General features: G+C 47.8%; 2 protein-coding genes across 8 annotated transcripts in view; one reads left to right on the forward strand and one right to left on the reverse strand.

Moving 5' to 3' along the window:
- HMG20A (high mobility group 20A) overlaps positions 1-7,645 on the reverse strand; it is a 37,341-nt gene extending 29,696 nt beyond the window's left edge. The window contains exons 1-2 of one of the 4 annotated variants that reach the window (XM_085233910.1): positions 7,630-7,645; positions 6,681-6,789 (exon numbers count right to left, since the gene is read on the reverse strand). The gene's annotated coding sequence lies outside the window, so the exon portion shown is untranslated. Of the gene's footprint in view, positions 1-6,623; positions 6,790-7,348; positions 7,507-7,629 lie in introns of those variants that run through there. The other 3 variants (XM_085233909.1, XM_085233908.1, XM_085233911.1) reach the window with 3 other exon arrangements.
- Positions 7,646-7,785: 140 nt separating this feature from the next.
- Positions 7,786-27,518, forward strand: part of PEAK1 (pseudopodium enriched atypical kinase 1) — a 97,265-nt gene continuing 77,532 nt past the window's right edge. For 2 of the 4 annotated variants that reach the window (XM_085233900.1, XM_085233905.1), the window contains exons 1-2: positions 7,786-7,983; positions 19,685-19,839. The gene's annotated coding sequence lies outside the window, so the exon portion shown is untranslated. Of the gene's footprint in view, positions 7,984-19,684; positions 19,840-19,948; positions 19,973-27,518 lie in introns of those variants that run through there. The other 2 variants (XM_085233902.1, XM_085233903.1) reach the window with 2 other exon arrangements.

Raw genomic sequence — 27,518 nt, forward strand, 5'->3', positions numbered from 1 at the left:
CTTCCACAAAGCTCCCATCATCTCTGAATTCCTGGCCAAAACTAGTTACAAATCATGGTTTGCCCCTGCATTGATCACAAAACAGTGGCAACACTCCTCTACACTCACCATCCAAAAAGCAGCTGATCTGTCAACTGTTTCACTCATCTGTCATTTCCTCTTTGTTCCCTCAAAGATCAATTGCCTAATTCCTTGTCAGTTTTTGCTGATGTACTGTCTGGCTTATTTGGGATGATTACTCGGTGCTTCATTTATCTTTTAAACACTAAGCTATTTAGCAGTAGAAACACAAGTAAATGCCAGAAAACTCGTTACTCTGATTTGCAAAAGCCTTTAATTCCACAAATTTCTATATTTTCAATTATAACGTTATACAAATGCAGCTGAACTACTGAGATGCTACTGAGCAAGTTCAGAAGCAGACACTTAATTCCAAGTCTCAAAACCATAGGTATGACTGATCCATTTCCTACTGCAAATCTCAGCTCGTTAAGTAGAACTTATCTGCCTGCAAAAAGCAGTGTACCTCTCCCACAGCAGCCTTCAGACAACGCACTGCTGCAAGGCTGTGCTACCAGCCCTGCTGCTCAGCTCTGTGCTGTCCTCTCTCAGCAGTCACAGGAGCTGGGAGGAGAACAATGCGACACAGCTATGGAGTGCTGCACCGCTACATTTTAAACGGCATTAATTAAACATCTCTATAAGAACTCAATTATAGACACTTATCTGACTAACGTTACTGACCTCACAGTAGAGATGAATCGCTTTCACATCAATGAAGAGAAAAGGGTTCTGCATACAGAGTTCTCAGAAGTCTATAATAAGACGCTGTGATAAAAGCTGAAATTTTGTCTTTTGGAATGCATAGAAAATGCCAGAAATTTCCAATCTCTTCTGTCTTCCCACTCATCAGTATGAAAATGTAGCCCCTTCCTGTGCACTATTTGCATATCAATGCACACAGCACTCATCCAAATAACAGCAGTATAGGAACAACCTTTAGGAAAACACTGGAAAGTTTCTTGTAAGCAGCTGTTTCCTACACACTTCTGATACAGGTCTTTCCAGTAATCTTCCTGAGGAATGGCTCTGGGGCAGAAAGCAAGTTGTTGTTAACTGGGAATGAGATCACCAAGTAACTTACCTTAAAAGAAATGTTACATAATGGTTCCTGAGACCTGCTGTAAGGACTGACTGTAACACTGCGACCTTGTACAGCTTCCCACTGCAGCAGCCAGCTGGGTTTTGTTCTGCTTCTGTATGCTACAAGCCATGCTCTAAGAATGCTTATCAATAAATTCTGATCAGGCTGTGATGTGATAAAGTTGTCCTTTTGAGAAGTTAAACAATGCAGTTCTTACAATCACTTTCAGACTGAACACAGACCTTCAGCCAGTTCTCAGAAAATGGTGACAGTAAGTCAAAGTAATCAACAAGTTTCAAATGGATACCATTTTGTCCCAAAACATTGCATTTCAGAAAGCAGAATAAATCAAGCTCTATGTGGGACTCCAAACTGGCATTTAAAAATTCAGGAATCGCAAACAAACGATTCAGAAGCTTTTCTTCTCTCTTCCATTTGTCCCATATTCTGAGCTTAAAATATATGATTTTTCTTCCACATTTAGTTTCAGCAGAACACAAAAATTTCAGGCCTCATCCTAAACCTTCATGTATTTGGGTACAAATGAGTTCTAAGGGCAGGCTACAAGACTACTGAACTGCAGAGGCTTGCCCCTTTCTCACCTGCCAGTGGCCATGCCTGGGCTTTTCATCGAGTTTTTCTAACCCTCCAACTCTTCCCTTTGGGAGAAGAGCAGGAAAAAACAGAAGCTGGGTGTCTTCCACAATCTCAGCTACATTCTTGAAAAGACAGAGAACTCGAACACCAGAGCTTATAAAAATAAAAGGAAAGAATGCATCTGGAACCTCCCACTTCTACCAATGGTGAATGCTCATACGAACCTACATGAGCCACCCCCAGACACCAACAGTTCTTACTAGCTGGACTCTTTCTGCTAGCAGACTGTCATTGAGAGCTTTGAGATCATCTGCCCAAGTGAAGAGAAACCAAGCCTAGAAGGAACAAACTACAGTCCTCCATTGCCACAGGTGAGATTAGCCTAAACCTATTAAACTACCAGCTACTTCTATCACTGCATCTTCAGACCTGCAGAGCTCTGCTCATGAGCCAACGTCTGTGTATGAGCACGTTAAAGAAACAATGTTTTGCACTGATGTGTGTTTTTAGTTGACATCAGGTGAAATGGTTCAGCAAAGCATGAAGCGAGCACAGCAGCTGGCACGGGAAAGCAGGATGCAAGTAGCACAGCCAATACTGACCTACATTTCTGTAGCTCCACGGCCTGAGATTCAGCTTCTACCCCCCTACAACTCAAGTGATGTCAACAATGAAGAACACTGGAAAAGATTCCAGTAACTGAGGGCCCTAAAATAGTCATAAGTGGGAGGAAATATGAATACCAGAAAAAAATTAGGATTATCTCATAAGCTGATTTGACATTTACAGTTTTTTTTTCCATCCAATGTAAAGCTAAACATTTATTCTGATAATGAAAGATGAGATTCTTTCCCATGACTCTGGAAACAGAACTCCAAATCCTACAGATTCTGATCATTTTTCTAACAAGGGATATTTATGACATTGTTTCTTCATATCTTATACGAATGGCAGAATATTTACCTCTCTACCTTAATTAAACTGAGCAAAGAACAGTTAAAGACAAATTCATTCCCATGTAGTGACACAGTGAGGATTAAGGCAAACACTGGTTGTCTCAGCTCCATTTCAGCCATAGCAGAAGAGGCACAATTCCAGCTACAGCACACTGCAGTAACACAGCCTGGGCCAGCAGTCTGCTCCGAAAGCCTTTCACATGGTTACCTGCCCCAGAAAGAAAGTGGATGCCAGGGCTGACGAGAGCCCACTACGTGACACTTTCAGATAACTACACTTAATACACAGACTTCCTCCTATCCTGGTGCACCATTTATCCCATACTGGGAACACTTCCCCCACCCGCCTTCACAGCAGAAATGCAATGTTAGCAAACTCCAGAGTTAAAAGTGTGAAAGAAGATTCACAGTTTACTGTTTCCAATACTTGGCTTGATGCTGATCTGTTTTTCTGTTGTATATTCTCATGCTATTACCAGAGCTTGTTTTGTCACAGCACTCTCCTCTGCTGTTCCAGCTATGGAGACCGACACTTGAGCTTCCCAATCACGGTGCCAGATACCACGTCTTCTGAGCACCAGTGTGGGTTGTTGTTGATTTCATCAGAAATTCAGCTTTGGATCAACAAATAACGATGACCCCAGAGTCGTAACCATGAGACGGTTACTTCACCTGTTCTGACACAAATGGAACAACCAGTTTGTTCTTACAGAACATCCACTGACATGCCTTGTTTTCAGCAAACACTGCACCAGGGCTAAAAATCATCATGCCATCTCATCCCCACAGCTTTGAAACAGTAACCAAGGAAATTCCAAGCTAAATAATAACATTTCTTTTCTGAGCAACAAACAAAAATCCACAAAAACACTAGCTAATTCCATGTGACTTATCTGAATTCAGCTAACTCAACTCTAGTGACCACCATTTATTGCACACTGAGAACCCATTCAACTGAAGCAAGTAACTACACTGCAAGCTTATATACATATTTAGATCTCACCATAAAAATAAAAAATACTCACTGCTCATCCTTAACCTTGTGTATATACATACGTATCCCTCACATCCAGCAGGTGCTGGGCACTACCAGGTGCAGGGGACAAGCTGGGTAACTGTTTCATTGAGTAGCCAACTATCCTCATGCAGTTCAACTTCACATCACAGCCAGCAGCACGGAGGGGGACTGTCCTGTATCTCTCAAACCAGAAGCGGTGCACAGATGTGCAGCGTGCTGCTTTAGGGGGCCAAAGAGACAGCTACTCAATGCCATTAAGTGGATGAATTCTTTCCTGAGAGTGAAATCCCCTCATCTGCCACACGGTCAGATAAACATCAGGATAACTCAGCTGGACTTTTAGCAACTGTTTATCATATCAGTACTGACCTAAGGTCCAGTACTCCCTCCCATCCAGTACCTCCAGCAGCTTTATGTTAGTTAAAGCACGGGCCTTACCACCCCCTGCCTTACTATTCCTCCTCACACCCAGCCGCACTCAGCTCTGTGTTCATGCAAATGTTTGGTTTCCAGCTTGAACAAATCCCTTAGCTAGGTCAGCACCTACATAAAATCACTTTCATCTCATCAGCCGTTTGAAGCAGCTTGTCAAAGCCTGCAGGAGCACTGGCTCTAGAGATTACCAGCAGCTAAGACTCACTGGCTCCGACTCCTACAGAACATCACAAAGCCAAACCAGACACACCAACACCTATTTCAAGTCCTAGCAAATATTGTAGATCACTTATTTTGAAAGGTGATTAATAATACTTTGTCACAAGTCTCTTTTGGCCATAAACAATCCCTCAGGTACCGCAGAATAATTAAAGACATGAACTTTTCAGAGTTAAACACACCAATGGAACGAAAGTAGACCTTTACCCAGGAACACACTAAACTGCCAAGAACTCTTCTGTATTCAACACCAGAGGAATAAAAACCAGAACAAGTCAGAAACAAATTCCATCAGTCCTACATCACTTGAATCCAGTTAATAACTGACACTTCCACTATCCTCATTCTCTTGAGGATGAACTTCACACATCGTTGCCAATGGTAACATAACTTCACATCACTCAGCCTTTTCACTGGAGCAATTCCTCTAATTTTCACGCAATAGCAATTTGTGAACTACAGGTTAAGGGTGTCAGCTGTCCACCACATCACTCACCACAGCCTTCATAACGGAACATCCCCAAGTCTCAGGTTCCCATGTACTGGAAAACAACCCAACCCACAAGAATCTCAGAAACAGTGAAGTATAACAACATTTCTTTCTGTTTTTTTTTATTCTAAGCCACACAGACTGCCGGGCTCAAAAACCTGAAATCGCTCAGTCAAAGGCAGCTGCTGCCACAGCCTCCTGCAAAGGAGAGCAGAATCATCCATTTCTGTGATGAAAACCTTTAATAAGCCTTTTTGAAGACAACGCTGCTTCCATTTAACATTTTTACCGATTAAGTTTCTTTAATAGGAATGTCCCTACCATCATTTGTGAAAGACAAGCTCGGTTTAAAGTGCAACAGCATTCGGGGAAGTAAGGTCAAGGAATAACAGAGATTTCCTAATAACATCCAAAACCCAGCATTCAATTATTCAACTCGATTTGCCTTCTCCTAACCCCCAACTGCTCCCATCTCACAGTGAGTGAAGGCTTCACACAAAGCCATGTCAGTCCAACTGCAACTGCAGTTACCCAAAAGTTGTTGGCATCAAACATTTCATAAGCAGCCTTCAGAAACAGAACATCCAACCTCAGGGTTGTCCCTACAAGTCGGGTATTAACACTGCAACTCTTTTCAGATATGCATATTAATCCTTAAAATAAAAGCCATTAACAGACAGGCACACCCCAACAATCACAGCATTACAGAAAAGACTGGTACAGGGCTGGTCTGCTTGCAGTTTCTCACCATGAAACCTATCTCACAGGTAGCAACACTGACAATACATGACAATGTATAAATAAGTTCCAGTTGCTATGCCCTCAAAAGAGTTATCAGACAGCCTTCACTGCTTTAGTGGCTCAGTGGCTTTAAAAATTAAAGAAAAAAAACATTTCTGAAAACAAATTGTTCTTAGGAAAGTCATACCAAGCAAGCACTTGGAGCCGCAGTGTTTTTATCAAGCACTAGTCAACTCTTTAATGGTTTCCATCAACACAGGAAATAATACCCTTCTGTTTCTAGAGGAAATCATGGAAGTAAAACAAAAAAAGCTTAAAGGAACTAGTTCTGGAAGATCTCCAAAGCCAATCCAATTGGAAATTGAAAAGGCATTTTATTAGAGTACAAGAGTACCCAAAGGAAAAAGCTCAATTCACCTACTCTCCTCAAACACGCACGCTGGTGTTCTCTTGTGTTACCCTTCCCTCTGATGCAGAGGGAGCCTACAAACAGGAGGGGAATCAACTCTTTGAAAGGGGAGATAACTGCAGGACAAGGGGAAATGGTTTGAAGTTAAGGGAGGGAAGATTTAAGTTGGATATCAGAGGGAAGTTCTTTACTGTGAGAGTGGTGAGGTGCTGGAACAGCTGCCCAGAGAGGTTGTGGATGCCCCGTCCATCCCTGGAGGTGTTCAAGGCCAGGTTGGATGGGGCCCTGTGCAGCCTGGTCTGGTATGAAATGTGGAGGTTGGTGGCCCTGCATGTGGCAGGGGGGTTGGAGATTCGTGATCCTTGAGATCCCTTCCAACCCTGGTCATTCTGTGATTCTGTGATGATCACAGGAGTGTCTCCATGGCTGTAAGCACAGCTTCTTCCACCCATGCTGTTTTAGCACTAGTGTGTGCCCCTTAACACACATCTCAACATAACAAAAACCAGCACAGTTCAACGCATGCTTCAGGTGGGGGGAGTAAAAATCCTCCAGCCACAGCCTGGGGAGGGCAGGTCAGGCAGGGAGAGTTCAGCCAACTTGCATTAGCTTACAGTGGGACAAGAAGGAATAACTCCGCCAGGTGGGTACAGAGCAACAGCTCAGCTCACCCTCACTGCTTCCACTCAGCAGTCCTTGAGCACGGGGCAGCTCAGCACACCTCAGCAATCTGGGCAGCCCTCGCCATCAGACAGCTCACGCCTGCTGAGGGAACGTGTCCTGCAGGAACAGAAGATGGAAGACGTTTAGGAACTGGGAAGCACAGCAGTTTGTGTCTAGTCACCTTCTGACAGTGACACACACAGAGCTGAACCCCACTCTTGCTAAAGCACTGCTCTGAGAACGGGGCTCGCTTTATTCTCACAGAACGGGCACCTGTCGGGTTGCTCTCTACGCACCCCACCACAAGCAGGAAGAATGAAAAGATTAAATTCGCACAGGGAACAGCGGGGCTCAGTCACACACCGCGGTTTCTCTATTTTGACCGAGCTGAAGGGCAGGACGGCTCCTTAAAGGACTACTGAAGGGACATAATAACGTAACGGCTAAGGAGAACGGGGAACCGCCGCCTTTTATCGCCGACGGGACGCGAAGGCGATGAGGACGTAGCAGACACGCGCCGAGCGCTCAGCCCCACGCTCCACTCCGCAGGCCCAAAGCCGCGGGGAGGCCGGGCGGGCCGGTCCCGGCACGCCGCCCCCAGCTCGGCGCTGCGCTGCTCTCCGGGCCGCCCCGGGCGGTGAGAGAGCCGAGCAGCCCCACGGCCCGCCGCACTGACCTGCGGGGCTCGGCCCGGCACTGCGCGTCCCCTCCGCCCCGCGCCGCCGCCGCCGCGTCCCTCACAGAGCCGCATCACCACGCCTCCACCCGCGCGGATCTCTCCGCCCCTCACCGCAGCGCTGTCCGGAGACACCCCAAAGAGAGCCCGGGCTGGAAACACGCGGGCCGACCCCAGCACCGCTTCGTCTCCCTTCCCTTCCCCTTTCCACCGCCTCGGAGCGGGAGGCCAGACTACACACCGGGACTACTTTTTTCGCGCGAGCGGAAGAACACCGTTACCTTTCGCGCGGGGACCTTCGACTTTGAAGCCGGGCCGCGCGCGATGCATGCCGGGACGTGTAGTCTTCCCCTGCGGCGGGACTGGAGCGCGCCCGCGGCCTCGCCCCGCCCCCTCGCCCCTCCCTAGCCAATGGGCTGCCGCGGCGGGCGGGGACGCCCCGCCCCTCCGTGCGCGAGGGGGGCGGGGCCGCGCCGCGGCCGGCGGCGGCCGGAGTTGGTGGTGCGCGCGGGCGCGGCGCTCGCAGCCCGTCCCGGGACTCGGCGCAGCGCGGCCCGGCGGCCGGCCGCCCTCAGCGAGCCTCCGCGCAGCCGCCGCACCCGGGAGCGCGCCGCGGGGCCGGGAGTTCCCGTCAGGTGAGGCACGGGGGGCCGACCCTCGGGCGAGGGGCGCCGCGCGGTCGGGTTTCCTCGGCGGGGCCCCGAGCGCGGCCGCGCGGGGGGAGGTGGGAGGTGCGGGCGAGCGGCGCCGGCTGAGGCGCTCCGTCCGCGGGCGGAGAGCGGCGCGGGCCGGGAGGCGGCGGCCGGCGGTGCTCCCCGCGCTCGGGACGAAGTTGCGTCCGGGCGGCGCCTTTGTTCGGCTGCGGCGCGCCGTGCGCGGACGGCGCCCGGCTGCGCTCCTCTGCCCCGCGACGGGACGACGCACCGGCGGGCGCTGCTCGGCGTCTGCGGCCGTCCCGGGGCAGTCCGTGCGAAAAGACGTCTGGCGGACGAACGAGTTGGAGCGTGCCTCCCCTGCCTCGTTCCTGGGTTAACGCTCCCGGCTCTCTCCTTTCCTTTTCCTTTTTCCTGTTCAGTGTCCCTTTTCCTTACAGTCAGAACGACGGTTTTCCTCCTCGTGGTCGTTGCTTTCTTGTTCCTAATGACGTCTGACACGAACTCGGCTTTGGGGTCGCTTTGCCCCGGCAGTCGTTTTCCGTTTTACAACGTGTGCCTGTCAGACCTGCCTTTCCCCAGGCCTGGGATCGGCAGCCCGGGGCTGCTGGGGCTGCTGGGATGGCCCACAGGTTCCCTCTGGCTTTTGCCACCTGCCCTTCCATCCCTGCATCCCGGCACTGCAGCCGGGGTCGCAGCCCCATGTGCGGTATGGAGGTGTGCGGTATGGAGGTGTGCGGTGTGTGCTGCTGTGCTGCCATGGACATCATGAAGATGTGTGGTGTGGAAAGAGATGACAAAGAGAAAGTTTGACCAGGGAAACTGGAAACAAGACTGTTAGCATGCTGCTGTCGGTGTAGATGGAATACCTGGAGAGATCCGGGTGTTTTTAACCTCCTTACAATACAACAGTGGTAATCAGTAAACCAAGGGCTGTTCTATTAGTTAAAATGAAGTTCAAAGAAATAATGTTGAGTTGACTGTAAGCCACGTGTGGCATCTCATGGCTGACTGCAGCAGCCAGGAACTGTGAGTGTGGCCACATTCACTCCACAGCCCCATCAGGTAACGTGGGAGATGCGTGCCCCACGGGGCTGGCACAGCACTGGCGTCTACATTCTGCTATTTCATATGGTAGCAGCACAAGAATGTGGAGTTGCTGTTACCATCATTTGAAGTTTAGAGTGGAAAAATACAGGCTGCGAAGCAGAACCAGGCTTTGCTCGTTGGCTGTTCCAGTGGAGAAGGAGGCGAGAGCTCTGCTGTTTGTGAAGTGTCAGTGACAAGGACAAAGTGCTTGGTTTTACGTTCTAGCAGTGCCAATCAGTTGTCCGACGCCTCAAGCTGCTGTTCCAATAAATTGTGGTTTAGGGTGGTAGCCTGCGTGTTTCCTTTTGGTTTCTCCAAGTCATTAGGAGAGATTATGGACCTGTGAGAAAAATGTCAGTCTTCCTTTTGCCGAAGATTAGTGGCTGAGTCACTGAAGCAATCTCTTTCCCCAGGTCTCTGCAAGTGGACTGAGCGGATTGGAGATTGCCCGATGGCTGAGAGGTGTGGATAGAGGCGACTGCGCTGTGGGTGTTTAAAAGAGGGTAGATTTAGAGTAGATATTAGGAAGAAATTCTTTGCTGTGAGGGCAGTGAGACACTGGCACAGGTTGCCCAGTGAGGCTGTGGATGCTGCTCCCTGGAAGCACTCAAGGCCAGGCTGGATGGGGCTGTGAGCAGCCTGGGCTAGAGAGGTGTCCCAGCCTACAGCAGGGGTGGAACTGGGTGATCTTAAAGGTCCCTTCCAACACAAACCATTCTGTGAGTAGTGGTACTGGGACGGCAGCTCGTGGTGCCAGGCACACAGATACGTAGAAATGCACAGTGCCCATCTTGTGTGGGCCTTAACAGCAGTGCTTTTGCATCAGTCACAGCAGCAGTGTAAGAAAAGCCATCCTTCTGCCGTCACTGTTGATTTCGGGAGGTGCACGTAGTGAGGCTCTTGGAATCACAGCAAACAAACAGATAAAGGTGATGCCAGGCCTCACACTGCGGGCTTCTGCAGTGTTTGTTTTGGTAACACCTTGTCTGAGGCAGCAGGTCAGCATGGTGCTAAAGGGTGACATCCTTCCTTTATAAAGCTGCTGCTATTATGGGAAGCACAGTGACAAGCACAGCACTTGGCAGATAAAGGCCGACTCCTCGGTGCTCGGGCAGATCTGGGTTGCTGCAGTACTTGACAGAGGCCGTATAGGAGCGCACTCGGTGAGAGATTCATGGCTACACTTTAAATGTTTCCATAAATCCTTTTAACAGGTGTGGTTCTGAGCCTTAGCGAGTCCTTTCCTGAATGGATGCCTGTGTTTATCAGGCCGCCGTACCGAGCTCATCCCAGGAGCCAGGTGGGATATGGCACAGAGTGCTGTGTGTGCATATTGAGGTGCAGTCATCCAGCTCCAAGGCTCTTCCTGTCAAAAAACCTTCGTATTCATTTAGAAGGCACTGCTTTGCTATTAGCGTGATCAAATTCAGACATCCTTCTGTGTTGACTTCAGAGCTGTTGGCTCCTGAGAGAAGTTTCTGCACGCGTCGCTGATGCTCTTGCTGTCTCCTCAGCTGCCAAACAGGCTGTCAGGCAGAGTTGTTACTTTGCTTCTTGGTCCATCAGTGCTCTTTCTGGTGGTTTTCATGGCTGTGGTTTTCAACACAGCAAGAAGAGCGGCTTAAAAAGGGGAAATACATAATCCTCCCCGTTACCGGCCAGTAAATTCCAAAACAGGCCCTTCTGAAATAATGGAAACACTTGAGCATCTTACAGCTCTGGAGCTGGAAGCGTCCTGGTGTGGTTATTGGTTTTCTGGCTGTTTTTTTTCCCTGGGCAGATTTGTCCTTTCTCTCTTCCTCCTGCTGGCTGCAGAGAAACCTTTGGGCTGGTGGGGATGCCCAGCAAATCACCGCTCCTCTCTGTGAAAGCTCTTCCTTTAAGAAACTTCGAAGTTTAATGCGAATCTCAGAGAGAATAAATATTAACGCAGAAGTTTTCTGCAGAGGAATAATTCACGTGTAATTGGTTTTCCGTTTGCTCTGTGCTTCCCTACGCTGAACTGGGTATTTTTACTTAAAAACAGATTGCACAATGCTCTCCGGTGTCAGTCGGTCTGTAACTATATGGTTAAGGAGCGTGACTCGTGCTGTTTGGAATGATGCTTGGAGGAGGTAGTTTATTTCCGTGACTTTTGTACTGTAAACTGTAGATGTTCTGTCTTCAGAGGCAGGGAGAGAGCTGATGGGGAGCAAAGATGCACAGCATGTATGGGGCACAGACACTGTCCGTGCAGCTGGCTGGAGCCACGTGCTGGCCTGGCACATCAGCAGGGGCAGCTCGCCGTGCTGAGCACTAAGTGCGCATTCAAGGCATGAAGGTTGACCGTCTTGGAGCTTCTCATCTGTAACACTGTTCTTATATCGTGGCTGTTTGTGATTGTTGTTGTGATTTGTTTCGAGGGGTGTAATATCAGGTTGTTTGCAAGAAAGCCTCCGACTTGCTGGGCTGCTCAAGGCTCTCTTGGTGACAAGTCTTTTGATTGCAATAATTGTACTGATGGTAGGGCAGGCCTTCTTGGAATGAGCAAACGGGTGTTTCAAGGTCACCATCTCTGGCTTGGGAAGGTTGCTTGGGCAGCTTGGAAAGCAGAGGCGTGTTAGGACAAGGCTTGCCATGACCTGAAGTGCTCTTATGCCCATGGGTTCACCCATTCAGAGTTTTTCCTACCACCAAGACAGGCAGACCTGCGGTATGCAGCTGTATCCACCATGCGGCTGCTCACCCTGTCCTCTGAGCCACCCCATGGTGCTGCTCTGCTGCAGCACTTCCATGGGTGGGAGCAAAGCTCTTCCCAAGCGGCCTCCTGCAGTGCTGTGCATCAGGAATGCTGGGGATAGGAGGCACCCATAGCTCCACTAACAGGAGCTTTGCACTGTTAGTAACAGTCGTCATGAGAAGCCTTCAGCGGCAGCTCAGCCCGTACAAGGTGAGGCAGTGGGGTGGTGAGAGATCCCACAGCAGTGCTGGAGCCTCAGTCACAGTGTGTTCTCCTGTGTGGCTCTGCCTGCTGGAATGGGAGAGGTGTTGGATTGCTTCGCCTGTCTGTGCAGTTGTTTTCAGAGAGCAGCTGCAGGTTCCTCTCTGATTGGTATTGGCGTTCAGTAAGTATGCTCTTACACTCAGTGTTGCAAGTCATTGTAAGTTGCATCGTACAAATAGCAAGAAGTGCTGCATTTAAAAAGCAAACAAAAAAAAAGCCTGCTGCTCACCCTTTGTGCTTTACAGGCTTGCTGTTTCTCTCTGTAGCACAGAACAGCGTTAACACTGCAGGCTTTACTTGTCCTTTGCAGATGGACTTCATTGCTCATGGCTGTGTTATCTTCGTTTATCAATGTAAATCAACAGCGCTATTCCTGAGCAGTGGAGATAGCAGTGACATTCCTTCTGAAGCTACGCTCAGCCTGAGGAACTGCGTTGTACAGGAACATGTTGGGAAAGATAACCCACATGGGTTATCGGGGAGGGCTCTGCTCAGCCCCTGTGGATGAGATGATGGAAAAGGGCTGTGTTACTGCTTTCTAAAAGGTTCCAGAGCAACTGCCAGGGCTCTCCGTGGAAGGGACTGAGGTTTCTTAAGCTTTCAGATAAGTTGCTGCTGTTTTCTAGAGATGACTACCAGTCCTCTGTGTCTTACATCTGTCTGTCATCCAAAACCCAACCTATATCACCTCCATGCCAAGCTGACTTAGAGGCCTTCGTGTGGACATTATCAGCATCCAAACAAAATGCAGCATGTAGAATGGAGAAGGAAATGTGAGTTCATGTAACGCTTAATGTTTTCTTTAGTGGGCAGTGCTTATTATGCCAGCCAGTAGTCCTTCATGTTGTATTATATGGGTTGTATGCTGCATATTTGTAGGTGGTGCTGGCCTTGAGTGCTGTTCTTTTCCCATGTTTTTAGTGTACATATTAAAGAGGAACATTCATCAGCACAGCCTCCTTCCGAAGTAGTTCTCTCTGCATAACAATGCCACTTCTTGGGTTTGTCCCCATTGGGTTTCATGAGGGAGGTGTTTATCCATTCCAACCTGCCTCTCAATGGAATGGGAGCAGTTTTGCTATCATCTAACAGCTCCTTTTTTTACATTGTGATGCACGTGAGGCAATAGCTGTAATTTACTGTAACGCTGATTTGGTTCTCTCCTGCAAATGTATTTGTGGCTTAGGTACTGACACCTGCAGGTTGGATGATTTTGCTCAGTGTTTCAGGGTTTCTTTTCTGTCCCTCTTTTTCCATGAGCTCCCAGCAATGTCAGTGTTCTGCCAAGAAGATGGAAGATGTTCTTGTGACACTTCTGTTGGTTAAGCGATGCGCAGTCAGGCAGCTGCCCTTTGTGCATGCCATCACAAGCCCCAGCAGCTCCCATATCCTGCTGGGGCCGACCAGTGCAGGGCTGGTCTGAGAGATGAGTGTGCACTCATCAGCCTGCCAAGCTTTTATCTCAGAACTCTGACAGTTCTTGGAGGTGCTGCTTTGTTCTTGGCAGTAGTTTTCTGAGCAAGTTAAGAAGGGAGAGCCGTCACACCACAAAAAGGAGACTGTGCTCATGGTTTGTGGGATGAGCCAAACCTCCGTTTGTATTCTGAGGGCTTAAAGAAGCACGAGGAGAATCGTTTCACAAGGTGCCTCTCTCAGGCTGATGAGGAGCACACGTTAGCTCTGGTGCCCTTAAGTGCCATTCCAGAAGAGGGGAGCCAAAGGGATAATATTATTGATATTTCAGGTATCACTCAACTTTAAAGCCCAGCTTTTGTTGGGAGAAATAGATTGAGATATGTCTGTATGGGAGGCAGAGGTGAGGGTTTGGTGTTGCCCAGCCCTGCTGTTGGTGCAGCCCCAGCAGGAGTGCTCTGACTGATTGCAGCTGCTGGGACCTGCAGGCCATGGATGGCTCCTCCTGGGAAAGCTGTACTCAGCAGCAACAGAGGCAGCTTTTTTCTCTTCTGCCTCTTTAAAATGTTGGAATTAATCACTTTTATGTAGTTGTTTTGCATATTTTTCAGATGAGCAGCTTTCTTGAGCTTTGTGCTCTTTATTACCTAATCTTTGTTTTTAAAGTTCGGAGCATGACCTCAGTTTTTATGTGGGTTTTAGTGAAGTATTTGCTGCCTGTAGCCCTGTCAGACCCCGCGGTTGTCTCGTCTCCAGCTCTGCAGGCCTGAGGTCCCCGCAGCTTGGATGGAGTCTGAGTAGCAAACTGTCTTCTGTAGTATTTCCAGATTTCTAAATCTTTGGAATTTTCTCTGTGTAAAGTTACGACTTCCTCAAAAAATATTGGCACCGATGGTGGAGGCTGTTAGTTTTTGGAGCTTCTCTTCTAATTACTCTCTGCTTTATTTCTTCCTCCTCTTCAAAGGAGGGGAGGCTGGTGGACGGAGCGAATGTGGGGTGAAGGAGTCACCAGCTTTGGAACGGGAAATTGTTTTGAGCTGAGGGAGGGAAGATTTAGGTTGGATATCAGAGGGAAGTTCTTTACTGTGAGAGTGGTGAGGTGCTGGAACAGCTGCCCAGAGAGGCTGTGGATGCCCCGTCCATCCCTGGAGGTGTTCAAGGCCAGGTTGGATGGGGCCCTGGGCAGCCTGATCTGGTATTATATATGGAGGTTGGCAGCCCTGCCTGCAGCAGGGATCCCTTCCAACCCAGGCCATTCTATGAAAGGAGAAGAGAGTGTGGCTGTGAGGTGGGTTTGCTCAAAGATGTTCTCCTGGTTTAGGAGCCACCCCATGAGCATCCCAGCTGTCCATGCACTGCAAGCAGATGGACAACTGGCAGAAATGGCTTTAGAAATCAGCTGAAGACATCTCCAATCAAACAACTACTCCATCAGTCGCCGAATTAACAAAGAAGAGAATGAAAAGCTGGCCTGGAGTCAGGTATTCAGAGTTTAAAATTAGACCCAAAACACTGCCATGGTCTTGTTCACTTTGCTGCCCGGCAGCGAGCTGCAGTGTTGTTTTAGTTGCCATAATACAGAGTGGGAAATGTATTTTGATCCCTACTACTTCTGTTGTGAGAGGTTTAAGTCTTTAGTTCCAATAGTGAAGCTTTTTGCTCTTATGTAAAGTATTTCTAGAGACATATCCTGGCCTGCTAGGTTTGGCCTTTGTGGTTTTGGTATCATCATCTTTTTTGTTTTACTTGCTGTTAAAACACGTGCTGGTCACATGGTGGGCTCTGCTCTGAGCAACAATGGGTTTTGCTGGTTACATATTTCTGCCTTGGCTGGAAGAGCTGTGCTGCAGTCAGAAGCTTGCAGCCAGACCTGATTAGTATTTACTTTGTTCATGTCTGAATGCTTCAAGTTAGCATGAGAGTTGGGAGTCATGTTTGGCAATTAAATTCTGTATTGTTCAGCAACAGAGAAGTCTTGGAAGCAGGGGCGATGCTTAGTTTGGTGCTTATTTTTCAGATTTGATCAGGAGTTTCCATTTTAAGATAGGAGGAGAATACGTAGAGTAAAAGTGGCTTTTTTCTTTGCCTTGTTTCCGAGTCATAGCTTTTGGGTAAGGAAGCCTCACCGTGCAGTTTCATCACTGACCTCAAGATCACGTTTTCATTGTTTTGATAGGGGACGAGGCAGACTGCAGAGATGCTCTCAGGTCTTCTGGTGTTCACAGCTAAGAGAAGATGAGAACAAGTGGCAGAAAACAGTCCTCCTAAAAACATAGGCTTTCTGAAGTCTTCTGAAAAATGTACTGAACGTATAAAGTAGGGCATGATGTTCTCATACCAAACAGAATGCTGACTGTGACAAATGCTTGGACAATGCACGCATTCTCGCTTGCGGAGCTGAATGAGATGCGAGTAACAGCAAAAAAGGCAAAGTGGTGTCAGCAGCAGTGATCTGCGTTAAAAGAGCTCGGTGCTATCAGTGGATGCTTTTGTAACTTCGGTGCAGCAGTTCCCATCCAGGCCCCACAAGCAGTCAGCTTATCCTGCAGCAGGGAAGTGGATTTTGCAGTCCTGGCTGTCTCGTAGCAGCCTGATTTAGGTCTCGTTGGGTTGAAAAACATACAGAGAAGTAGTGCTGCGATTCGCTCACAGACTTTTGGCCTGTCCATAGCTGTTTGTACAGTGGTGTTTTACTGAGCACCACACGCTTTGAGGAGGGCAGATGGGAACAACGTGCCGGATTGCTGCGTGGGCCAGTGTGACTCACCGAGGCTTTAAAGGTCTTTCAGGAAAAGCTGACAGGCCTCGGCTCCCTGCTCATGGGGCTTTTCCCTGAGTAAGAGCCCCCAGCAGCTCTGCTGGTTTGGGCTGAGTGGCTTATGGGCACTGTGGGTCTGTGAGATGGGCCTCCTGGTGCTGACGGCCAGGGCTGCCCGTAGAAACTCTGGAGCTTAATGCAGAGGGGAGGAGGGAGGAGGCGTGTGCTACAAGTGCTTGGGAAGTCCCTCTGCTCTCTCAACGAGGGGAATATTTCCATCCCTGCTTTCACATGGTGAGCGTTTCGGATGGTTTGATTTGTGCACGGTGCTTCCTAGTGAGAAGTTGAGGCTGTCAGAGATGCAGCGATCCCACATGTCCACTCCTCTCACCTGATGTGGAAGCACGTGTTAAAAGCTTGAGCTTCCTTCTGCACAGCACTGTGTTCTCTCTCTAAATATCTGTAAAATATGGAATCATAGAGTGGATTGGGTTGGAAAAGACCTTAAAGTTCACTGAGTTCCAGCCCCTGCTGTAGGCTGGGTGCCCCCCAGCAGCTCAGGCTGCCCATGCATGGCCTTGTCACCTCCAGGGATGGGCACCCGCAGCTCTGGGCAGCAGTGCCAGCAGTTCATCGCCTCCTGGGTAAATGATTTCCTCCTCACATCTTACCTCAGTCTCCCCTCGTTTAGTTAGAAGCCGTTCCCCTTTGTCCTGTCACTATTAGACCACATAAAAAGACAGTCCCCCTCCTGCTCATAAGCCCCCAGTACTGGAAGGCCGCAGTGAGGTCTCCTTGGAGCATTCCCCAGGGCTGGGAGGCACGCAGGGTGCTGCCTTCAGGCCCTGCAGCACGTGAGGGTGAGAGCAGCTGCCCGCAGTGCCAGGTTCGTGCCCTCATCTGCCACGGTGTGCGCAGGCTGGCACGCTCGGGGCTCTTTGTCTGCTGCAAGAGGTCCGAGAGCTTTTCTGCCCGAGATTAGAGTGGGCGAAAGGAAGTGGAAAAGAGGAGAAGCAGACTTACTGAGCGCCTCAGCAGCTGCTGCCAAATCACATTTTGGGATTCAGTTCTATTTTCAATGCGGCTCTGGCTGCCAAGGCTGGCAAACTGCGATCCTGCTGGAAGGAGGAGGGCAGGGAGACGTCAGCACTGCTCTGCAGAGGGGGGACAGCACTCGGCTCTGCCTGGTTCCTTCTGTGGGGAACAGGGAGGTTCAGGAGGTGGGGAGGCATTTTCCAGTGATTTTTTCAGAAATGGAGCAAAACAATGGGTTTGATTTGCACTTTGCATGTGGTTTCCTGTCTCCTCTCACGCCATTTACATACATTTAGGAATAGTTTGGTTTAACTTTCTTTTATAGGTGTGTGTCCTTTCCTCAGCTAGAACCGGTCAGGGTATGGTTTCCCTCACGATTTCCGAGTGGATGTAGCAAGGAGTGAACAAACCCAGGTTGGCAAAACTGATTGGAATCGGCAAAAAAAAACAACAGGCTGCAGGAGTTGTTGAAGTGAATTGCTGTAAGAGTGAAGCCTGCAGTGTAGGAAGGGAAAATGGCTGAACAGCAAAAGGAACAAAGTTGGGAGCCAAAAAATGCCTGGGTTTTCTTCCTGCCTTTGTCATGCCTCACTTGTAACCTTGGAAACAGAGAGACAGAAGGGTTGGGAAAGTTGCTAATTGTAAAAACGGAGATAAGACGCAATACACGGCTCTCTTTTCAGTTTCACTTACTGTGCAGTGCTGTCAGCACAGCCTGCATCTTGGTGGTGGTGGCTGTGAGACTGGCGAGGCGGTGAATGGCCGAGGACAGTGCACAGCTGTGGGCACCATTTGCACCTCCCTGGGCAGGAGAGTCTGCATGATGAAATAGGCACGGCTCAGCTCAGCAGGATTTCTTTGGGAATAGATCCCAAATACGTAGAGGGAGATTCTAGCAATTAAATTATGGCCAAGAGCAGGCAGCTGGTGAAGAGAACAGCAAGTCACACAAGCGAGGACTTGCAAGTGAAGGGTCTGAAGCCTCTGCTGAGCATCCCTCCCTCCCAGCACACGTGCCCAAGCCCTTGACTTCTCCTACAAGAGCCAGCCAAGGGAACTTCCAACTTTCCAAAACATGTAAGGAAAAGGATTATCTTAATAATTTTATCTGAAGGACCTGGAAAGGGAGCGATTTGGTTTGCTCTTTGTAGATGTGTTAATGATGGGAATCTTTCAAAAGTCGGCTTGCAAGGACAGAAGGACAAATGCAATTATAGGATGTGTAAAATGGAAATTAGGCACCGGGACAGAAACTGGATTGCTTCAAAGACGAGAAGCTGGGGTAAATTAAGAACTACCAGATACCATCTCGGAAATACTGGAATCTAATATCTGACAATTACTTTGAGAAAAGTTTGCTGAGGGAAATCACGGGGTACTGCCAACACTGCATAGCTCTGTGCTCTATGTGTTTTGTACAGATTGCAGATAATTTCACATTGACCCCTATTTTATATCTGAAAAAAATCTATGAAGTTACTGAGTTATTTAAAATACCTCTGAATGTTTCTGTGTGCCCTGGGGATGTGGTTGCAGTGCTGTCTTTACTTCCCATTTCTGCCTTAGTGCTCCGAAATCCACAAGCTGCTGCTGTCCCAGACTGCTGTCTCTTCGGGGAAGCAGAGGATGAGTTAGTGGGTGAATTACAAAGTAATTTGATCGAGGGCTCAGAAGATATGATCTCTCCTCAGTTTTCTTCCCTTGTAATGTCAACACTGTGGTTTTTAGAGAATAATACTTTGCACGTACGCTCTGAAGTTCCAGCTTTGGCTCTGACTTGTCCTAAAAACCACTTTGTTGGGTTTGATCTGATACGGGTTACCATCTGACAGCTCTTGTCCCTCTAAGAAACTCATTTCCAAATTCTCTATTACAAAAGCTTGATCAAAAGATAAAACTTGAACTAATAAGATGAATAATTTACCAAGATGAAAGAAAAATGGAACGGGGCAAAGCTAAGAGGCCTGAGGCACTGATGTGTTCCCAAAAGTCTGTCTTGTCTGTGGTGACTCTTGCTGACCGTCGTGTATCTCTTGTTACTGCTACTGTTACTGAAAATGGGGCTGTTTACAAGCTGAAAATAAGATTTGTCAAGGCTTATAGAGCCATTAAGGTTGGAAAAACCCTCAAGATCATCTAGTCCAGCCCAGCCCCTCTGTGTGCACTGACCATGTTCCTCAGTGCTACGTCCCTGTGGTTCCTGAGCACCTCCTGGGATGGTGACCCCACCACTGCTCTGGGGAGCCCATGCCAGTGCATCACTGCTGTTTCAGAGAAGTCTTTCCCGATGTCCAACCTTGAACACAGCAGCTCACTAAAATGCTCAACCTGACATGAGCAAGTTTTCACCTCTTGCACAGTGCCTTCCGCCAGCTCCTGAATGCTGTGTGCTTTCCATTCTTCAGGTGGCTGTGATGTGAGACAACACGCATCGTGGGTGCGCTGGGAAAATCTATGAACCCGCTTCTTGAAGGCAGGAGCTGCTGCACTGAGCAAAGGGCAGCCGGCTGTGCCACCACCGCTCAGCACCGTGCCTGTCCTGCACACACCCAGCCACCAGGTACATTGCTGCCTCTTGCTTTGGGCTGTTCCAGGCACTGAAGGCCTTGCTTCTGTGCTGCCAGCCTTGACAGCAGTGTCAGCGCTGACAGGAGCAGTGCCACGCAAATGGGAGCATAACTGGGATATATAAGGTACATCAGAACCTATGGAATGGTTGTCTGGATTTGTTTATATGGAGACTGCAACAGTTGGATGTCTGGACTGAGCTAGATCGTAGTATCATAGAATGGCCTGGGTTGAAAAGGGCCATGATGCTCATCTGTTCCAACCCCCTGCTATGTGCAGAGTCACCAACCAGCAGACCAGGCTGCCCAGAGCCACATCCAGCCTGGCCTTGAATGCCTCCAGGGATGCGGCATCCACAGCCTCCTTGGGCAACCTGTTCTACTGCATCACCACCCTCTGTGTGAAAAATGTTGGATGGACTCTTGTGGTAGTACCCACAGTGTATCCCAACCACCTCTATGGTGCAAAACTAAGTTTGAAAGGCATGGCTAACCGGCCCTACAGTTTGTATTCCTAGCACTTGAACCACAGAGTTATAAATTGCTCTGAATAACCATCTTCAGTACAGCTACACTCGAGGAGACTGCATTTACGGCTGTTCTCTGGTAGCAGTAGGGAGCCAGCAGTTTAACAGCATGTTTGGCCTCCTGTTTGGCACTTGGCTGTGGGATCGTGGGCACACCTGCAATCCAGGCTGTGCTCAGCAGGATGGGAGCTGCCAGAGCTCAGCACAGGCCGCCTAGCAAAGTGTCTGAGGGCATATGGTGTCCATGAGATGCTTTGGGGGGCTTGGGAAGGAGAGGGAGGGATGTCACAGCTGTTCCTTTGAGGGGCTGTGACAGAAGCCCCTCAAAGAAGAGAAGGTGACGTGTAACATCTCAGGAGTGAGAGGATGAGAAGAACACACAGACTGCAAACAAGAAGTTTTTATGGGCCGTGAGGGGGAGATTCTTGGCTGTGAAGATGGTTGGATGTTGGAGCAGGGGCCCTGGAGGTGGTGGCACCTCTATCTCAAATATACTGAAGCCAGTTAAAGCACCGTTGGTAGCAAAATCAAGTGCATAAATGTGGAATTAATTTCAAATTTATTTTCTCCCCAGTGGAATGCTCATGCACTATGAGATTCAGTAGACATGTTCTTGATCTACGTATGTTTTAATTTATTGTTTTTATCCACTTTTTCCCTAGGAGTTCTGTTTTTCTATTTCTTTAACGTTTGTGATTATAACATAATACTGGTTTGGAATGATTTGTCCAGTGAGCTTCAAAGACTTGAACTTTAGTATTTTCTTGTGAAACAACAGACTGGATTAACAAGCATGCACTGTGTAAGGATTAAACTTGTTCTGGTTGAAGGGATCTTTCAAAAATACTTGAAAAACAGGAAAATGTGCTTGGAGATGTGGAGATGTGTTGGAGTGAGGTAGGCCATTTCTTAATTGTAAGAAAATGCGAAGCTGACTCTTAATAAAATACAAGAGCTGGCAGGGAAACCTGCAGCATTTGCCGAATGCGGTTGCTTGAGTTGGATGTGTGTCTCATTCATGCTTCTGAGCTGATAAACAGATTCTCTTCTGTCTGTAGAAGTTGGCAGATGCCTTGCTGAATTCAGCCCCGCGGAGGGAGGCAGGTGGGATGCACCGTGATAGGTTTCTGGAGTTGTTTGTTCTGAGCATTACTGGAGTTAAGGGGACATCGTTGGAATGAGGCTTATTCAGGGGCGTTTCTCATAGACGTGTGGATGAGTTGCTTCGTGTGTGTGTGTTGTTGCCTATTTAACTTCTGCAGTTCGTGCATTTTAGCTCAAGATGTGCGCTCAGGGAGATGACAGGAGATGGCTCACTGGCCCAGCAGCCTGATGGGGCCCTGCTGTGGAAATCCCGTGTCCTCTCACCTCTTTCTAAATTGCACGGTGTTAAGAGATTTGTGATTCCAGTGTGAGAAGCTCTACTGTTAGCCTGATTGCTTGCAAGTGAAGCAAACTTAACACTCTTCTTATTGCTGCCATGTAGAGAGCTGCTGTGTGAGATGTGCCACAGGTTCAGCGTGTGACTTCACAGCAGCTATTTAAGCCTCACTGTCCTTCAGATGCTTCACAAAGGCAACTGTATCAGATCTCAGCACAGCAGCATTTTGCTTCTGCTTCCAGGGGTGGTGAGTGGGATCAGATGTATAAATGGCAGAGAGCATGCCAGTTAAATGCTCTCTAAGCATCTTTTACTTGAACAAATTGTTAGCTTTAGCCTGGCGACTGTGTACAAATATCACTGGAGAACCCAGCTGTAGTTGCAGTGTGTTCTGTTATCACAGAGCAGTCTGAGCGGCTCTGGCATGCAGAAATTTTCAGTGATGAGCTTTGTAGTGTTGCTTGATTTATTTGCTCTGAAGCAATACGTTTGAATATTTTTGTTTCAGGTTGCTAGGCTTTTAAAGCAGCTTTGGTTCTGTATCAGGCATGTAGAGAGCTGCTCAGTTTCTGAGAACGCTGTAGTGTGCAGCAGCTCACAGCCTGCCATCAGCAATGACTGCATTTAATGCAACTTGCTAACAAAGGAAGAGATATTTCCTTGTATTCTACTGCTTTCCTGGCTAATGAAGTTGTGTGTGCTGACTGCGGTGTTTTAAAGGCAACATCAGACTGGTGAGATGTTATTTATCCCTTTCTGCAAGGTGCCTGTGGCATCATTGTATGTAGTTCACCTGCGTTCCTTGCAGGCCTAATACAAGATAGAAGGCATCACAGCAATTACAGAATCACAGAATGACCTGGGCTGGAAGGGACCTCAAGGATCATGAATCTCCACCCCCCCTGCCACATGCAGGGCCACCAACCTCCACATTTAATACCAGACCAGGCTGCCCAGGGCCCCATCCAACCTGGCCTTGAACACCTCCAGGGATGGACAGGGATCCACAGCCTCTCTGGGCAGCTGTTCCAGCACCTCACCACTCTCACAGTAAAGAACTTCTCCCTGACACCCACCTAAATCTTCCCTCCTTCAACTTCAAACCATTTCCCCTTGTCCTGCTGTTATCTCCCCTTTCCAAGAGTTGATTCCCCTCCTGTCTGTAGGCTCCCTTTAGGTACTGAAGGCAGCAATGAGGTCACTGCGCAGCCTTCTTTTCTCCAGGCTGAACAAGCCCAGCTCCCTCAGTCTTTGTAGGGGAGGTGCTCCAGTCCCCTGATCATCTTTGTGGCCTCCTCTGGACCCTCTGCAGCAGCTCCCTGTCTTTCTCGTACTTGGGGCTCCAGATCTGGACGCAGTACTGCAGATGGGGCCTCACAAGAGCAGAGTAGAGAGGGACAATCACGTCCCTCTCCCTGCTGGCCACCCCAATTAATTTGAAAAGCTATGTGGAGACAACATATTTTTTTCTAGAAGGATTGTATAGAATCTAAACTAGATGACTTTCTTAGAGGAAAATGTGAAAGCTGAATATCTGAAGGAGTTGGGTCTATACTTTATGATAGTATTTGGCTCTAAGCAGCCAGACTGGCTGCGTGTGGGTCTGCAACCAAGCCCTTTGCAGGTCGTGGTAACCATAATGCACTGATACTGTGTGGTATGGCTGTGGCTTTAAGCCGGGAATGAAAACAACTGATGTTAAAGTCAGACCAACGTTTTACCAGCATTAAAAAGGAATAAACTCTATTAGGAGTTATAAACAGATTAAGAAAAGCTTGAGTCTATTATAGCCCAAATAATCCTGTAGTTGTCATAAAAATTGATGCTGCGAGATTGCAGTGAAGCTTCCTTAGTGCCTTGGTGCTGAGCTCCAGCAGGCAGGTATGAAATCAATGTGGAGGAGGATTTTTTTAATTCATGACACATTGCTGCACGTGGGATTCAGGGTTGCCATCAGAAAGGTAATTTTCCTTGATGGCTGTGGTAAGCTACAGATTGTGAGATACAGAAGTGTTGCATTGAATTAGCGTACTGTCAACATGCCTTTGTGTCTCACAACTTCTATCCCCTAAATAGCTGTTTAGCTATCCTAAATGTCAGAAGCAAGAAAACTGGACCTTTCAAGGTTATAGCTCTTCCTGCTGGAGTAATGCAATTCAGAAAAGCCTAAACACAACAAATCAAAATCTGTGAAGCGATGTGTGGCTTCATGCTTCTGCAGTTTTGAAAAAGTACATATAGATTTCCATTGTTCCATTCCAAAGAGCCCTTGAAGTATGTCAGGTATTTATAGCTTTGGATGTCTCACTTGTACATGCTGGAGTTAATGACTCACACCTTTTCCAAACAATTGAAGTGCTTCCTGAATAGCAGAGAAAACATTCCTTCCTCTGCTCAAGCACTGATTCACGTTCTGATTCACATTTGTTTGTTGTCATGTGGCAAACACCATTTGGCATGTTTACTCCTAGGTCTTAATTACCCTGCAGCAGTACTTTTCTCTTCATAGATCTTATTTCCTTTCCTCTTCTCAGCTGTGTCATGAGACAGCACCTAAATTAATCCCAAAATAGAAGCCTCCTTCTTCCTTCCATCTTCCCTCCTCTCCCCAGCTGTGTGCTTCTGCTGCTTCCCTTCTCACCAGCACCTGTGGGCCCTCCTCCAAACTCGGTGTGCTAGAGCAGCAAGAAGTAAACCCAGGGAAGGACAAAGGTTTTAGCAGTAAGTATGCAGTGCTGACTGGCTTGATGAGGAGTCCTACTCACAAACATCGATACCAGCACAAAGGAGGGACACAGCACACATACAGCTGTCAAGAAATGGACCTCAGGAAAGCTGGGGATGTGTTGGGTGGTGCTTTGTTAGCTGAGTGACTGCTTATCCTAGCGAACTTAGCCACACAGAAGACTGTGAGCATCACCGAGGTGGCCAAGAGGTGGTGAGAAAGGTAAGCAATATGTTGTCTTTGTCTCCTGAGCCATCAGCTCTATGTTCTCATCAGCATTACACAATTCCTTGCCCCCTCATTTGTGCAGAAATGAATTCATGGGGCTACAGTGGAGAGCAGACATTGGATGTTGTATGCTTGGTGCTTGGGGTGTGGGGCTGTAACGGCCCATTTCACTGCTCATCGTGTCATCACACCCCAGGGAGCAAACCTGCAGAGCATCTGGAGAGTTGGGTGGAGAGACAACAGTGGTCTAGTTAAGTTTGTCACAAAAGAAAACATTATTTACCTGTGTGGCTGGGCTGGGCTGGAATGTCTCTGCTTTTATGCAGATTAACAAAAAGTTGGAGACATGAAGTCAGTAATTTGTTGTTTAAAAGTACAACTAAACGTTTGTAGGCTTAATGTGGCTTTTGTGACAAAGGTAGGATGTGGTTAAAGAAGAGTTATTTCCAGCATTGATGCTCAGTGCTTTGAACATGAAGCTGTGTGCTGCTGTTGTCTGCCCTGTGCTGAAGAATCCGTAGCACGCAAGATCAGATCTCCCTGAGATGGCCCACTTTGCTCGGCGCTGTTACCCAATCACTCTTCATTCTGTTCATTCCTCTGCCCCTTATTTATACCTCTTCCTGTTTTCCCCCTCATTCCCAATGTACTTGAACGCTTCTCTTCCACTGAAATATTTCAGTGGTACTCATTTGTTTTTCCTCCCACCTCCAAATGACTCGGATTTGTTTCCCCTTTAGGTAATTTTTACTGTTGATTTATTACAGTCACGACTTATTTCTGCTCCATGAACTCCACGAGTTAAATCTTTTCAAATTTTAGCAGGAAATCAATCCTACAGGCAGTTTTGCAAAATAATTTAGCAAAAACACCGGTAGGAAGCTAGCAATCTTCCCCTGCCCAAAATAAACCAATATACAACCCCAAGTTTCCCCACCACATCCCGCACAAATGTCCATCTTCACACACAAGTACAAATATTTGAAATACTACGAGATTCCTGTGGGCTCTTTAAAAGAAATCACCTTCTTTTGCTATCCTGGCTTTTAAAAAAAAAAAATAATTTGAAACCCAGCAAGCTTCCCCTGCACTCGCCCAAGCAGACCACACAGATTGCAGCTGCGTGTCAGAAGGACAGCAGAGGGCTGTGCTGTGAGGGAGCACATCAGAGGAGTCTGGAGGGAAGCCATGTGTAGACAAGGCAGATGAGGAGCACGACAACTGGAAGCTGGTTCGTTCTCGTCTTTCTCTGCAGCATTTTGGGAAAGAAATTGAGCTAACACTCCTACCTCGGAGCTGTGCCTTTAGGGAGGCATTATGTTCTCTCCCTTCTTTGCACCGAGGTTACATTGATCGTTTGGTATCCACGCGGTGTTGATGAGAGGAAAAACATCTGCTTTTTAACACTGGAAAACACAGGCGGAGTTTGTTATCTGTGTGTATTGCAGGTGGTGCCCCAGCTTCGGGAAACTCGTTTTTGTGTGGGTTTTGGAGGTTTGAAACAGTGAGCTGTGCCATTCAGAATGTTGGGAACTTTGTGCAGCAGGAATAGGGCAAAGCCTTGGGAAAACGCTTGGTGCTGTACCTTTTTGCTCTTTTTTATTTATCCACTGTACAAAAGAAACACAAATCTTGTCAAATAAACTGGTTGTCATCTGTCTGCAAAAGCTGCCTCTCTCCTAGCTGCTCTGTCGTTCAGATTTTAATCACCTTTGCGGTATTTGGAGAGGTTCCTTTTCCACAAGGGAAGTTGTGACTTGTTGCAGTGGATGGATCATCTCTCAGGTTCCACATTAGCAAGGAAAATCAGAATAAAAGCCTGTCTGCTTACCCTTAGGTTCTCACAGGTTTTGTCTGTGAAACAGCTAAATAACCTTGCCAAGGTGCTTTATTTTGATATGCCCAGTATCATGTTAACCAAGCAAATCGGGCTCAGATGACAAATATGTCTTGATGCAATGCACTGCAACAACAGTGTGTTGGTAACTTTGCATTTTTCTTGTTTCCTTCCTGGGTTGTTACATATGTGTGCAATAAGAATGGGTTGTCCAGTTTACATCCACTTGTTTTCCACTTGCACATCAGTCCAGCGGAGCAGAGACGGACTTGGTGAATTTGGTTTCCTCTTGACTCATTGCAAACTCCCACTCCAGTTGTTCTAGTTAAACAGATTAGGGGTACCAGGGAAAGAAAGAAAAGGAGAGGCATCTTCTTAATGTGTGTACAAGGGACAACCTGCTGTCAGGTGTGTGGTCTGTGAATGGAACAAATGTTCTTCAGGTGGATTATGTGGTAAACAAGCTGGGATGATTCAAAACATACCCAACTTCTTCCTTAGCTTAGAGCAGTGCTCGCAGACATGTGCGTAGACCAACAGTCTAACATTGATTGTGTTTGATATCCACACACCAAATGCAAATAATCTTATATAAAATCAGACCGGTTATCCAATAGGTGACACAGAAATGGATCTGGTATCTACTCAGATAAAACTCTCTTGATGTAGATTTTTGTTTATGGACTTGCGGGGAAATGGAGGTGCTTAGGCCACTGGGAAATGTTAAATGTTGGGTTGGAAAGATAAGAATTGGGTGGGGATACAAATCTGTTTGTTCGTGTTTGGAAAAGGTGGACAGAAGCTTTTGCAGTGGTAAATGTTGGTTCTGTGACCAAAATGATTCACAAGGACGCATTCATTTCCTGAGCTACTTTTCCCCACAAGAGGTGAAAAATCAGAGGGATGCTCCCTTCAACCAGAAGGACTGGTTTCAAGCTTCTTACGTAGGTGGCAAATCTACACCTTAAAGAATT

The sequence above is a fragment of the Meleagris gallopavo genome, chromosome 12 (genome assembly GCF_905368555.1).
Source record: "Meleagris gallopavo chromosome 12, MGAL_WU_HG_1.1, whole genome shotgun sequence".
NCBI lineage: Eukaryota > Metazoa > Chordata > Aves > Galliformes > Phasianidae > Meleagris > Meleagris gallopavo.